The sequence below is a fragment of the Papio anubis genome, chromosome 14 (genome assembly GCF_008728515.1).
Source record: "Papio anubis isolate 15944 chromosome 14, Panubis1.0, whole genome shotgun sequence".
NCBI lineage: Eukaryota > Metazoa > Chordata > Mammalia > Primates > Cercopithecidae > Papio > Papio anubis.
In genome coordinates, this window is record NC_044989.1 from 94,765,040 (window position 1) to 94,777,956 (window position 12,917).

Genomic DNA, 12,917 nt, shown 5'->3' on the forward strand with positions numbered 1-12,917 from the left:
GGCTGAGACAATGGGGTTTTCTAAATATACAGTCATGTCATCTGCAAACAGGGACAATTTGACTTCTTCTTTTCCTAACTGAATACCCTTGATTTCTTTCTCTTGCCTGATTGCCCTAGCCAGAACTTCCAACAATATGTTGAATAGGAGTGGTGAGAGAGGGCATCCCTGTCTTGTGCCAGTTTTCAAAGGGAATTTTTCCAGTTTTTGCCGATTCAGTATGATATTGGCTGTGGGTTTGTCATAAATAGCTCTTATTATTTTGAGGTACGTTCCATCAATACCGAATTTATTGAGCGTTTTTAGCATGAAGGGCTGTTGAATTTTGTCAAAAGCCTTTTCTGCATCTATTGAGATAATCATGTGGTTCTTGTCTTTGGTTCTGTTTGTATGCTGGATTATGTTTATTGATTTGTGAATGTTGAACCAGCCTTGCATCCCAGGGATGAAGCCCACTTGATCATGGTGGATAAGCTTTTTGATGTGTTGCTGAATCCGATTTGCCAGTATTTTATTGAGGATTTTTGCATCGATGTTCATCAGGGATATTGGTCTAAAATTCTCTTTTTTTGTTGTGTCTCTGCCAGGCTTTGGTATCAAGATGATGTTGGCCTCATAAAATGAGTTAGGGAGAATTCCCTCTTTTTCTATTGATTGGAATAGTTTCAGAAGGAATGGTACCAGCTCCTCCTTGTACCTCTGGTAGAATTCAGCTGTGAATCCATCTGGTCCTGGACTTTTTTTGGTTGGTAGGCTATTAATTATTGCCTCAATTTCAGAGCCTGCTATTGGTCTATTCAGGGATTCAACTTCTTCCTGGTTTAGTCTTGGAAGAGTGTAAGTGTCCAGGAAATTATCCATTTCTTCCAGATTTTCTAGTTTATTTGCATAGAGGTGTTTATAGTATTCTCTGATGGTAGTTTGTACTTCTATGGGGTCGGTGGTGATATCCCCTTTATCATTTTTTATTGCATCTATTTGATTCTTCTCTCTTTTGTTCTTTATTAGTCTTGCTAGCGGTCTGTCAATTTTGTTGATCTTTTCAAAAAACCAACTCCTGGATTCATTGATTTTTTGGAGGGTTTTTTGTGTCTCTATCTCCTTCAGTTCTGCTGTGATCTTAGTTATTTCTTGCCTTCTGCTAGCTTTTGAATGTGTTTGCTCTTGCTTCTCTAGTTCTTTTAATTGTGATGTTAGAGTGTCAATTTTAGATCTTTCCAGCTTTCTCTTGTGGGCATTTACTACTATAAATTTCCCTCTACACACTGCTTGAAATGTGTCCCAGAGATTCTGGTATGTTGTGTCTTTGTTCTCATTGGTTTCAAAGAACATCTTTCTTTCTGTCTTCATTTCGTTATGTACCCAGTAGTCATTCAGGAGCAGGTTGTTCAGTTTCCATGTAGTTGAGCGGTTTTGATTGAGTTTCTTAGTCCTGAGTTCTAGTTTGATTGCACTGTGGTCTGAGAGACAGTTTGTTATAATTTCTGTTCTTGTACATTTGCTGAGGAGTGCTTTACTTCCAATTATGTGGTCAATTTTGGAATAAGTGCGATGTGGTGCTGAGAAGAATGTATATTCTGTTGATTTGGGGTGGAGAGTTCTATAGATGTCTATTAGGTCTGCTTGCTGCAGAGATGAGTTCAATTCCTGGATATTCTCGTTAATTTCCTGTCTCGTTGATCTGTCTAATGTGGACAGTGGAGTGTTGAAGTCTCCCTTTATTATTGTATGGGAGTCTAAGTCTCTTTGTAAGTCTCTAAGGACTTGCTTTATGAATCTGGGTGCTCCTGTATTGGGTGCATATATATTTAGGATAGTTAGCTCTTCCTGTTGAATTGATCCCTTGACCATTATGTAATGGCCTTCTTTGTCTCTTTTGATCTTTGATGGTTTAAAGTCTGTTTTATCAGAGACTAGTATTGCAACCCCTGCTTTCTTTTGTTCTCCATTTGCTTGGTAAATCTTCCTCCATCCCTTTATTTTGAGCCTATGTATGTCTCTGCGTGTGAGATGGGTCTCCTGAATACAGCAGACTGATGGGTCTTGACTCTTTATCCAGTTTGCCAGTCTGTGTCTTTTAATTGGAGCATTTAGTCCATTTACATTTAAGGTTAATATTGTTATGTGTGAACTTGATCCTGCCATTATGATATTAACTGGTTATTTTGCTCGTTAGTTGATGCAGTTTCTTCCTAGCCTCAATGGTCTTTACATTTTGGCATGTTTTTGCAATGGCTGGTACCAGTTGTTCCTTCCCATGTTGAGTGCTTCCTTCAGGGTCTCTTGTAAGGCAGGCCTGGTGGTGACAAAATCTCTAAACATTTGCTTATCTGTAAAGGATTTTATTTCTCCTTCACTTATGAAACTTAGTTTGGCTGGATATGAAATTCTGGGTTTAAAATTCTTTTCTTTAAGAATGTTGAATATTGGCCCCCACTCTCTTCTGGCTTGTAGAGTTTCTGCCGAGAGATCTGCTGTGAGTCTGATGGGCTTCCCTTTGTGGGTAACCCGACCTTTCTCTCTGGCTGCCCTTAAGATTTTTTCCTTCATTTCAACTTTGGTGAATCTGGCAATTATGTGTGTTGGAGTTGCTCTTCTCGAGGAGTATCTTTGTGGCATTCTCTGTATTTCCTGGATTTGAATGTTGGCCTGCCCTACTAGGTTGGGGAAGTTCTCCTGGATGATATCCTGAAGAGTGTTTTCCAACTTGGTTCCATTTTCCCCCTCACTTTCAGGCACCCCAATCAGACGTAGATTTGGTCTTTTTACATAATCCCATATTTCTTGTAGGCTTTGTTCATTTCTTTTTCTTCTTTTTTCTTTAGATTTCTCTTCTCACTTCATTTCATTCATTTGATCCTCAATCGCTGATACTCTTTCTTCCAGTTGATCGAGTCGGTTTCTGAAGCTTGTGCATTTGTCATGTATTTCTCGTGTCATGGTTTTCAGCTCTTTCATTTCGTTTATGACCTTCTCTGCATTAATTACTCTAGCCATCAATTCTTCCACTCTTTTTTCAAGATTTTTAGTTTCTTTGCACTGGGCACGTAATTCTTCCTTTAGCTCTGAGAAGTTTGATGGACTGAAGCCTTCTTCTCTCATCTTGTCAAAGTCATTCTCTGTCAAGCTTTGATCCGTTGCTGGCGATGAGCTGCGCTCCTTTGCCGGGGGAGATGCGCTCTTATTTTTTGAATTTCCAGCTTTTCTGCCCTACTTTTTCCCCATCTTTGTGGTTTTATCTGCCTCTGGTCTTTCATGATGGGGACGTACTGATGGGGTTTTGGTGTAGGTGTCCTTCCTGTTTGATAGTTTTCCTTCTAACAGTCAGGACCCTCAGCTGTAGGTCTGTTGGAGATTGCTTGAGGTCCACTCCAGACCCTGTTTGCCTGGGTATCAGCAGCAGAGGCTGCAGAAGATAGAATATTTCTGAACAGCGAGTGTACCTGTCTGATTCTTGCTTTGGAAGCTTCATCTCAGGGGTGTACTCCACTCTGTGAGGTGTGAGGTGTCAGTCTGCCCCTTGTGGGGGATGTCTCCCAGTTAGGCTACTCAGGGGTCAGGGACCCACTTGAGCAGGCAGTCTGTCCCTTCTGAGATCTCAACCTCCGTGTTGGGAGATCCACTGCTCTCTTCAAAGCTGTCAGACAGAGTCGTTTGCGTCTGCAGAGGTTTCTGCTGCTTTTGTTGTCTGCAGAGGTTTCTGCTGCTTTTGTTGTTATCTGTGCCCTGTCCCCAGAGGTGTAGTCTACAGAGACAGGCAGGTTTCCTTGAGCTGCTGTGAGCTCCACCCAGTTCGAGCTTCCCAGCGGCTTTGTTTACCTACTTAAGCCTCAGCAATGGCGGGCACCCCTCCCCCAGCCTCGCTGCTGCCTTTCGGTTAGATGGCTGACTGCTGTGCTAGCAATGAGGGAGGCTCTGTGGGCGTGGGACCCTCCCGGCAAGGTGTGGGATATACGCTCCTGGAGTGCCTGTTTGCTTAAAGCGCAGTATTGGGGTGGGAGTTACCCAATTTTCCAGGTGTTGTGTGTCTCAGTTCCCCTGGCTAGGAAAAGGGATTCCCTTTCCCCTTGCACTTCCCAGGTGAGGTGATGCCTCGCCCTGCTTCAGCTCTTGCTGGTCGGGCTGCAGCAGCTGACCAGCACGGATTGTCCGGCACTCCCTAGTGAGATGAACCCAGTACCTCAGTTGAAAATGCAGAAATCACCAGTCTTCTGTGTCGCTCGCGCTGGGAGTTGGAGACTGGAGCTGTTCCTATTCGGCCATCGTGCTCCGCCCCCCTCTGTTTTCTTAATCTTGAAATAAATACTCAAAGCCATAAAAGAAAATGATTTTAGAATCTGATTTTAAATTCTGAAAATTTGAAAAAAGAAAATTGTTTGCACGATAATGTGTAGGATAAACAAAGTTAAAATATAAAGAAAGAAAATTAGGTGAAATTAAATGTATTCACACTGATAAATATAATATATAAACATATTTGTACTGTATAAATCAATATATAAAAGAGGACCATCTCCAAAGGGTAGAGGTAACGGGTGTGAACAGGCAAATTCTTTACACACACTTGCACCCACATGCACAGAAACTCCAAAGCAGGAATGGTGCACAATAATACCAGTAAAACAAAAAATATGCACACAAAGCAAAAATGAGTAAATATTTTTGACTTTCAGATTAGGAAAAATTAAATAACATTGATAATATTCATTGCTGGCATGTGAATGGTATGGGAAAACTGGTGTTCTCATTTGCTTTTCATGGGAGGCCATGTGGCAGGCCAGGGTTCACTAATGCAGGCCTCCATCACAACTGTCTCAGTATTCAATGAGTGTTTAAATTAAATATTAAAAGCTTAAAAAAGAAACCAGTGCCCTTATGCAAAGGCTGGAATGTCACAAAAGCCTGGGAAGAGTTTTGCCTAGGCCTTTTCTGGCCCTTAAAGAATGACAAAATAATGAAGGAATTCTTAACATTAACCATTTAGGATTATACAGGTCTTACTGGGAGTCTGAAGAAACTCTCCAGGCCTTCACAAACAAGTTTATTGGAAGTCTGAAGGAACTTCCAAAATCTCAGTGATTTACCAGGAGACAAGATAAGGGCAATCACCCAGCACCTAGACCCATGTAAATTAAGCAAAATTCCTGAGGCTCCAGAAGAGGGTCTTCAGGACTCAGACCTTAGTTATAAATTAAAAGATGTTAATGACTTATGTCTTTAGATGAATGCACACTTACATGTAGATATACAGCTTAGAAGGTATAGAAGTTCTGAAAAACTTTGTAATTTTGAGTTGGTTTGGTGATAATTTCCAGGCCGTCTGAATGTAACTGGTTACAGAAATAAAAACTCTCTTCCTCCCCAGTTCATCTACGTCTCTATTATGCCAGAGAAATAGCAGCCCAGCCCTCAGTTGGCTCCAGGAACAAATTCAGTGAGCCAGCCGGAAGAGACTGGGATGGTGCTGTGCTCAGTAGCCAGCAGCTTGCAATGAGACAGTCTTCAGGAGGATCCTAGCAGCTGTCGGTGAGATTTCCCAGGAACCTCTCAAAAGCTGTCCCATGCACAAAATTGCATGTCCCTTTCACTACTGGGGAAGATCAGAGATCAGGAGCAGACATGCTCAAAAGGTGAGTTAACCGGATTATATGCTGGGAGCCTATTGTTTTCCTATCTGGGCTTGTTAAGCCATTTGTCCGGTACCACCAAGGGAAGCAATCAGGCTCATCCGTAGGCCCACTTTGCATTTTACTTGAGATCCGGTTTTGAGTTGGTTTTGAGTCTGTTTTGCCGGAGTGCACTCCCCCTTGTGTTTGTCTGAAATTTGTCTCCACTTATTTATGTATCTGTTTCCTCCTTTTAATGCAGTGTAAACTTGAAAATGGGAAGTATTGGGTCCATTCCTGCTGAGAGGCCTCTTGGAAGGAAAAATAATGTTTTCAGGAGCTCAGTGGTTAAAAGTCACTTCAATTAAAAGCTAACATCCAAGATGTGTACATGTATGTGTTCAATTTGTATTTATAGGCTTTCATGTATTTATTTTCATTTGTCTCCTAGGACCTTGTCTTTTTGAGCAAAGGTTTTTTTCATCTCAGTTGACTGAATTCTGTTTTCTTTATTAATAGCAATTGCAACAGAAGATACTCTAGGGTTTTTAAGAAAAAAGTGTAATTTAGACACTTAGGAATGTCTTTGTTTGGAAAATACTTTTTTTTTTTTTAAGTGCACTGTGAAAGCATCACATGGACTAGCCTCATAATCATTCTCCATTTCTGAAAACCCAGGATTTGGTGTGGGTTCTGCCCAGAGCTAAAAAATCCAATTAAAACAATAGGAAAAAGGAGGTCTTATGATTCTATAAAATGTACTTCTATTGGCTTTCCTGATATGTCTGTATATTTATATCTTGTTTACACCACATTTCACTACTGAAAAATATAAAAAGGTTCTAATTAATTGGGTCAAAGAAAAATAAAGGCACTTAAATACTTTAACAGAGAAAAATAAAAGACTAGTCAAATGTTTTTTCAAGTTTATGTAACAAGTAAAATCTTTAATAAATAAGCTAGTTTTAATATTAATTGGTAAATGCCAGGCGCGGTGGATCACTCCTGTAATCCCAGCACTTTGGGAGGCCGAGCCGGGTGGATCACGAGGTCAGGAGATTGAGACCATCCTGGCTAACATGGTGAAACCCGTCTGTACTACAAATACAAAAAATTGACCAGGCGTGGTGGTGGATGCCTGTAGTCCCAGCTACTCAGGAAGCTGAGGCAGGAGATTGGCGTGAACCTGGGAGGTGGAGCTTGCAGTGAAACAAGATCCTGCCGCTGCACTCCAGCCTGTAGGATAGAGCAAGACTTCATCTCAAAAAACAAAAACAAACAAAAAAAAGAAGTTATTGGTAATGTAATATTAGAAATGTCCTAAGAGTTGTCAGCATGCATTTTTGTTTGCTTTCATTGATCAAGCAATTTCATACTTATCTCTGCCAAATATTATAATGTGTCAAAATGTGACATAGAGGCTACAAAACTATAACTTAGCCCAAAAGAGAATAATCTTTCCTCATGTAATTTTTAATAAATGAAACATTAATATTGGCTTAATGAAGATAACTTTATCTTGAAATACCGTAACTTCTAATTTTGTGGCCTTAGGCAGTCTAGTCCACAGACATAAAGTTTGTTCTGGGAAAAGACGATTATCATCTTTGTTTCTAAGCAAAACCACAAACTAATTAATAAACAAGAATAGCTTGGAAGTTAGAAGCAAGATGGAGTCAGTTAGGTCAGATCATTTTCACTGTCTTGGTTACAATTTTGCAATGGCAGTTTCACAACTTTAAATGATGACTATCAGTTTTCATGAATAATCTAGAGAAATGGTTAAAATAAATAATTAAAAAAATGTAATGAGATAAATGCTCATAAAGAAACTTGTCATAATTTAGAATATAAAGTTATATTAAACAACATATATTTCATTATTTGTGTATTTTCCAGTAAAAATACATTGTAAGAAAACATTCTTCTAAAAATTATGTCCTTTTATAAGAGTAACTAATTTTTGTCTACTTCAAAGCTTATTTCAAGGTTCTATATAAAACGAGGAAAAAGAAACCAGGACATGAAAGGGATACAAAGAAAGTTATAAAAATGAAGAGGGTTTTAAAGATTATAGGTAAAATAAAACTATCTTCAAAAATGTAAACATTTGGTCTAAATTATGCAGGTCAAATATTAGGTTTCCTAAATGCTTTAGGTCATAAACTGCTTCTTTGACTTAAAAACTATTCAATTTATTTTGCAGTATTAAATTCCAGATAAGGCCTGGGGAGATGTTAAATTAGCTATGCCCCTTAGCTATGCACAATGATACTAAAAAAAGAGAATATATATAAGAATATATATATAATATATATAAGAAAGGATATACATTGTATGGTAAATTCTTGTCCTAAAGTAAAATAACTGGTTCCTTAAAGAGAGGGATGTTTAAGGCAAGTCAGAAAGTCAAGGCATGTCAACGATTTTGTAAGTCATAAAAGGGCATATGAAAGGGAATTTATATAAGAAATGTTGCACAGTTTAAAGGCAATTAGGCCTCCTAAATGCTTTACAAAATGCTACTATGATTCTTAGCTGTACAACTTGCCTGCTTTCAGCTAGGTAAGGCCTGAGACACATGGGAGTTGGACGCTGTGATAAGCCAGACCTTATCTCCACTTCTGTCTGGGTCCCAGACTCCACACCTAGTACATAATTAAAATCCCATAAGTACCAAGGTTTTCACCAAATGCAAAGGTTCCTAAGAGTTAACTGTGTAGTGTATATTTATGACTATTAAAGAAAAGTTTACATGTAAGGTGTATAAGGAAAGTAAAATATAGTTTTAGTAAAAACATCATAAAAAGACATGAGAATGTGGATTTTTGCCTAGATTAAAAAGTAAAAGGTTTAAGTTGGATAAAATGAAAATAAAGGTTTCTGCAAGTTGTGTAGGGTTAAAATGAAATATATAAAATGAAGTTTGGCTTTCCTTGGGCTACATTTGTATAAATATGTTATTTGTATGTTTCCAAAGTTATGAGAAACTCCTGTAATTCTGATATATCTTAGTGTACATTATTAGTATAATTATAATTGTTATGTTAAAATTATTGTGTGCCACAGGGATAACAGATTTCCTTCTCAAGTGTGTCTTTAATGCAATATGGCTACCCTAAAACTTTTGGTCACCCATAAACAATTGTTGTCTTGCTTCAGTCCTCTTTAGAAGGTGGTTTCAGAACCAGCTATAAAGCTCTAACAAGTATAATGCAGTTTTCTGATAACTTTGGAGATAGTGACATCAGAATAGAGGAAAAACATTCAGGACATGTGAAGAGCTAAAATATTCGTTAGTGTCAAGCAGGACAGGAATTAACTGTCTGAACTGAAGTAGTAGGAGACTTGAGTGATCTTTTTGACATTTTACTTTAAAATATTGCTAATCCTTTGTTTTGTTTTTCAAAGTCAAAGAAACTTTTCTGTTGAGCTATTAACAAGTTTGAACAATTTAGTAGACTCCCATGAACAAAATTTGGAGCATACTTGTTTCTCTCTCTCTGATTTTCTCTATAATTGGGAAACTATCTGTGAGTATTCTTAAGTTATGGCAATATAGTTATTTGCACAAGTGCAATAAATGTGTTTTCTTTTGTAACAGAACGCAATAGAAGATACTGGTTATTTTTTTACCACAGTTTGATAGGAATGGCTTGCTTTCCTTCAAGGAATCAGATTTGACTTATGGAGGCAATAAAGCCCTTGGAAAACTGGCCACATATTTTGTGTACACAGTCCCTGCACCGGGTTTCTGACCTGTGGTGAGTAAAGAATGCCACTTTCTCACAGACCGGAATGCCCAAGTTAACTTGGAACCTCCAGAGGAGAGGAATTCACCAAACCCATAGGTATTTAATGGTACAAATCTATAGCTGGGCTTGGCTTTAAAACGTTCTTATCTGAGATTCCTTCTATGAGACAGTTTCATCAAAGCTGATTTGAAGGGCCTATGTGAAAAGTAATTATTCCTAATGGACTTTATACTAATAATCTGGCCAAGTATAATAAAGTAAACCAGTCCTACCATAATTTGTCTTTTTATAAAAATGGAAAACTGGAGAGAAAAAAATTATGTTTCAAAATTATAGTACACCTGTTGTTAAACTCCAGTCTTGCCTAAGGTTTTTCAGTTTTTATTATTTTCTACAGTTTGGATTAAATTCTGATTTTCTGGCTAGAAGTCTCCAAGGCAGTGTTTTTGATTTTTTTCTTTTTCTTTTCCTTTTTCCCCATCTTTCCTAACTGAAAATCACTGAAACCTAAGCTGTGGTTTCTTAAAGCCCTGTGAACTAAAGACTAAATGTTTCAGCAGGTGCTGCCTCTAAGCCCCTGAAACAAAGAGTGCTACTGGGAACAAATAGACCTCCCACTCCGGTTCTGCATTCAGTGCCTCATAGCAATGACCATCTCTCAGCAGGAAGTAGCCGGAAATATTACAATGCCCCATATCCATGCAGTTCTCATGACAAATAAATATACAGGGTATGATAGGAATTCCGCACAAATTGACAGTGGGGATTGTGGCAGGCAGGTTTCATTAATGCAGGCCTCCATCACAGCTGTTTCACTATTCAATGAGTGATTAAGTTGACTATTAAAAGCTAAAAGAAGCCAGTGCCCTTATACAAAGCCTGGAATGTAACAAAAGTCCATCAAGAGTTTTGCTTAGGCCTACCTGGGCCTTAATGCATGACAAAATAATGAAGGAGTTCTTAACAGTACCCATTTAGGGTTATATAAGTTTTATTGGGGCTCTGAAGAAACTCCCCAGACCTCCACAAACAAGTTTATTGGAGGTCTGAAGGAACTCCCCAATCCTCAGTGGTTTAACAGGAGACAAGATAATGGTGACCACCCCAGCCCCTAGAGACCCATTTAAATTCAGCAAACTTCATGAGGCTCCAGAGGAAGGTCTTCGGGACTCAGATCTTAGTTACAAATTTGAAGAAGTGAATTACTTAAGTCTTTAAGATGAATGCACACTTACATACAGACATATAGCTTAGAAGGTATGTAAGTTCAGGCCGGGCGTGGTGGCTCAAGCCTGTAATCCCAGCACTTTGGGAGGCCGAGGCGGTGGATCACGAGGTCAGGAGATCGAGACCATCCTGGTTAACATGGTGAAACCCCGTCTCTACTAAAAATACAAAAAAAACCTAGCCGGGCGTGGTGGCGGGCGCCTGTAGTCTCAGCTACTTGGAGGCTGAGGTGGGAGAATGGCGTGAACCCGGGAGGCGGAGCTTGCAGTGAGCCGAGATCGCGCCACTGCACTCCAGCCTGGGTGACACAGTGAGACTCCGTCTCAAAAAAAAAGAAGGTATGTAAGTTCTGAAGAACTTTGTAATTTTGAGTTGGTCTGGTGATAATTTCCAGGCCTTCTGCCTGTAACTGGTTACAGAAATAAAAAGTCTCTTCCTCCCCAGTTAATCTGCATCTGGTTATTGGGCCACCAGAAATAGCAGCCCCACCCTCAGTTTGGTCCAGGAACAGTCACATTGCGGACATTTCCAGGAGAGGCCATGGGGCACATTATATATGTGAACTTTCTGAATCCCAGCAGACTGTTTCCAAATTATGGCTCTAGAGGATCAAGACTCGTTCACATCTTCCTTGCAGAAATGCACAGCAACTCTGTAGCTTTTAGAATTATTAACATTATATAGCCAAAATGCTTTGCCCAAAACACATGAGCCCATCATCTACACCTAGACTGTCAGCCTCATACCCCTTAATACCTGCAAAGACAGGCAGGTATCATCCATTGCATGAAGGAAATAATCTTTGTGTAGTTGGTCATCAATACTCTGAGTCCAAGGACAGTACAGGAAATGTTTTTATTGACAACATTCAATAATTTTTCAAATAGTGGAAAATCATTTCTGAGTAGGAAAATAATGTTTGCTTTTCCTTTATTCTGCCTCCTCCTCTTTGAGGCCCACTTTGCACTCTGACAGTACCTGGCGCCCAGCGCTCTTTACTCTTTATGGATTCTGATGTCTCCAATTGAAAAGCACAGTGGCCCTGTGAACCAGTTTTTCAGTGCATTGACAAGGCAAGGGTGATCAATGAATCTCTTTTTTTTCTTGCTATAACTTTAAAGAATCTCTTCTCTGGATCACCAACTGAATATGAGGATGGTATTTCAGGTGGTCGGGTTTCGTGGCTGGATGGAGGCAGTGGGGTGAGGGCTGATGGGGAACTTTTATCCGAGGGTCCCCTCTGGACTAGTTTAGATGCCCCAATTTTCATCCTCTCTGTTTCCTTACAGCAGGCCTTAGGGACTAGCTGCTGTCTTTTCTTAAAATCTCATCATCTATTCTTTACCTTTCAGTTTGTCTTTCATTCCTTTGGCTAGAGAATAGGATGTCATTTCCCCTTTGCCTGGGGTGACAATAGCACTGCTTTGTTACTATGATAACCTCCACAGGGAGGATACTTTGCTCTGTGCCTTGGGAGCTCTGTATATTGTTCCTGATTCGCTTTCAAGATGTTAATTGAAATCTCTTTTTACATATCTTTAATTTTATCACTGAATTTAAGTCTTTCCAAATTTACCCCCATTCTGACATGTTTCATGAGGTCCTCTCTGAGGCCATCACCCTGTTGGCATCCACCCACTCGCTAAGGCCTCTCAGGACCTTGTCTTCTAATAAGACAATTGTATTTGGTCATATAAAGAGTTGGGTCTTCACTGGCACATGGTTGAAGCCCTAAATTTATGTTAAATCTGAGGTCATACCTGTTGTTAGAGTGATGCAATTATTAAGAGAATGGCAATGCATAGTCATGGTGCATTTGTCCCAGATCTCAATTTATAGATGAGATACATTATGCATTTTATTTATTTCATGGGAAGATTTTTTTCAGGAATAGTCACTGCCTGATTTCCCCAACTCAAACTCTTTTGATTAAGAAAATTAGTTACAAGACAAATGTAGAAGACTAATCATTTTCCAATTGATTGATATTTTGCAGTAGTAAATTTATTTTTATATCATTCTATTACATAAATGGTGACTCTGAAACCTACTTATGAGTTCTTTAATCTTGGAAGTTATTATTTATACATAAAAGTACAGAATGTTCACTCGAAGGTGTTGCATTTTCTCTTAGTAATGTGGCTTCTGATACCTATGCATGATTTTCTTGTGGCGTCTACTTGGGATCACACATGGGAAGGCATGACGCAATTGTTTGTTTTTGCTGTATCTGTCATGCGCAATAAAATATACCTGTACTTAAGAAAATAAAAAACTCATGTAGGCAGACTCTGCTCTCTAATTTTCTATTTTATTTTTTTTACTGGAA

The 12,917-nt window shown here is 39.1% G+C and overlaps 1 long non-coding RNA gene across 1 annotated transcript; it reads left to right on the top strand.

Moving 5' to 3' along the window:
• Positions 1–4,451: 4,451 nt before the first annotated feature.
• On the top strand, positions 4,452–5,925 carry LOC110741115. The gene is made up of 2 exons (XR_002516830.2): positions 4,452–5,526; positions 5,869–5,925. It is a non-coding gene; the product is annotated as an uncharacterized LOC110741115 (long non-coding RNA).
• Positions 5,926–12,917: the final 6,992 nt, after the last annotated feature.